The sequence below is a fragment of the Alligator sinensis genome, unplaced genomic scaffold, assembly GCF_000455745.1.
Source record: "Alligator sinensis unplaced genomic scaffold, ASM45574v1 scaffold1509_1, whole genome shotgun sequence".
Taxonomy (NCBI): domain Eukaryota; kingdom Metazoa; phylum Chordata; order Crocodylia; family Alligatoridae; genus Alligator; species Alligator sinensis.
In genome coordinates, this window is record NW_005842711.1 from 330,866 (window position 1) to 333,493 (window position 2,628).

Consider the following 2,628-nt stretch of genomic DNA (forward strand, 5'->3'; position numbering starts at 1 on the left):
CTGAGACCCAGCTGGGTCTTGGCACTGGGAGGCATGGTGCTGGAATGCTAGAATCATAGAAAATTAGTGTTGGAAGGGACCTTAGGAGGTCATCTGGTCCAACCCCCTACTCAAAGCAAACCCATCCCCAACTAAATCATCCCCGTCAAGTTTTGTCTAGCCAGGTGATAAAAACCTCCAAGAATGGAGATTCCACCACATCTCTGGGTAACCTGTTCCAGTGTTTATACTACTCTCCCAGGGGGAGTTTTTCCTAATATCCAACCTAAACTTCCTTTGCTGCAACTTGAGAGCATTGTTCCTTGTAGTGTTATCTGCCACCACTGAGAACTAGAGTTACACCAATACATTGGTCCAATATCAGATCAGTACTGATATAAAGAAAATTGACTATCGGAAATCAACTTTTTTGCTTGATGTGGCCAATTAAATGTCCCATGCATGCACGCAGCCACAGCACGTAGGTGGTGAGGAGCACAGCCTGGCAGTGTGGAGAGCTGTGTCCAGCTGGTAAGTCTGTTGTGGTAGAAGGGGAGGGAGTGGGCTGGGGCAGATGCTGCCCAGCGGGGGTACGGCAGGTCACAGGACAGAGGTGTGGCTCATCTGGAGGGTGTGGGGAGGGGGGTGGCTCCTGCTGCTGTGCGCACTCCAGGAGGGCATGGGGGGGCGTGTGCCCCTGGATCTGTGTGGGGTGTGGGCAGGCTGCTGCTTTGGGCTGACTGTGCCAGGCTCTTCCTGGTGGGGGGCATATCCAGGTTGCACTCAGGGTGGGGAAGGTGGCAGTGCTAGGAGGCAGGGCTTGGGGGGCTACTGTGAATTTTGGAGTGGCTGCAGCCCCCCCATAGCTCCTCTCTCAGAGCCATCGCCCTGCCCCAGCCTGCAGATCTGGGGGCACACTCCTCCCCTGTGCCCTCCTGGGGTGTGTGCAGTGGCGGGGGCTGCCCCCCGCTTCCTGTGCCCCCTCGGCCAACTGCAGCTCTGTTCCATGTCTTGCCCTGCCCTGCCTGTGCAGTGCCTGTCCCAGTCCCACTCCCTTGCTGCAGGAGCCTCAATTTGCACCCCCTATGCCCCTTCCCTTCCCCCGCTTCTTCCACCACAAGACTTACCAGCCAGACACTGCTCTTCAAGCTGCCCGGCTGTGTATCGGAAATTGGATTGGTATTGGCCAATATGCCCCCTTAAAAATTGGCTATCGGCTCAAAAAATCTCTATTGGTGCACCCCTACTGAGAACAGCTCCATCCTCTTTCAAACCCCACTTCAGGTAGCTGAAGGCTGCTATTAAATCCCCTCTCAGTCTTTTCTTTTCCAGACTAAATAAGTCCAGTTCCCTCAGCCTCTCTTTATAAGCCATGTGCCCCAGCCCCCTAACCATCTTCATTGCTCTCTGCTGGACTCTCCAATTTGTCCACATCCTTTCTGTAGTAAGGACCCCAAAACTGGACACAGTACTCCAGATATGACTTCACCAGTGCAGAAAAGGGGAAGAATCACTTCCCTCAGTCTCCTGGCAACACTTCCACCAATGCAGCCCAGGATGCTGTTAGCCTTCTTTGTAACAAGGGCACACCGTTGGCTCAACTCCCAGGCTCTCTTCTTTTCTGGGAAGCAAAATGCCACAGCGTGCAGCTCTGAGTCAGGATGCCAGGGTGGTTGTCTTTGGGGATTGCTGCATGCACATCAACTAAGACAGCCTCACTTGTGGGGTTACCCAGGGCTGAGCTGGTCTCTGCCACCCAGAAGGTCAGAGGAGCTTCTTGTCTCCTGCTGCTGAAACCGCTAAGAGTGCTGAACTTCATGTTATTCTTAGTCTTAACAGTCACCTGGATGCTGGGCAGAACAGAGGAGGCAGATCTGTGACCTGCCAGGCGTTTCAGTCGGGTGCCCCGCAGGGTCCTCCCCAGGCACGGTGCAGGTTGCTTGCAGCACAGAGGCCTCATCTCTGTTCACTGCATGCCTTGTTCCTGTCGTGCACAGCATGCCCTGTGCAATGAGACCGCTGCTCACAGTTCTGTAGCTGCAGAGGCTCCCCCCCCAGCACTATACTGCACACCTACCTGCAGGCCTTTTCCTCTACTTGACACACCCCAACCATGCATCCCATCCCCTCCCCTCCCGGAGGGAGCGCAGTGCAGTCCCAGCTGCAGATACTCTTACCCCAAGCAGTACCAAGGCCAGGCTGCACAAATCCTCTGCTGTTTGCAGTGTAAGCTGTCCTGTAGTGATCCCCTCTCTCTTCAGCAGGGCAGCGTGACCCACTGCAGAAATTCCTCCCACACTGCAGTGCCCAACCCGGAGCCCCAGGTACTGCAGGGATAGTGCTCCCCTCCATATGAGGCAGTGTGTCCCCTGGCTGCTGAGAAGCACGCCCCACCGTGTGCTCCCTGGCCGAAGAGCTTCCTTCTCCCCCTGCAGTGTATCACGCTGCATCCCCCAGGGGATGACCCCCCCCCGTGCAGTGTACCCTGGCCACAGAGACTCCCCTTCCCCCTGCAGTGTCCTGAGCTACTGAGAGCCCCGCTCCCGTGCGGTGCAGTTCGGTGAGCCGCTGGCTGCACAATCCCTCCCCTTCCGCTGTATTGCAGTGAATCCCCCAAGACTGCGCGGCCGCCCCACCCCCTCTCACGCG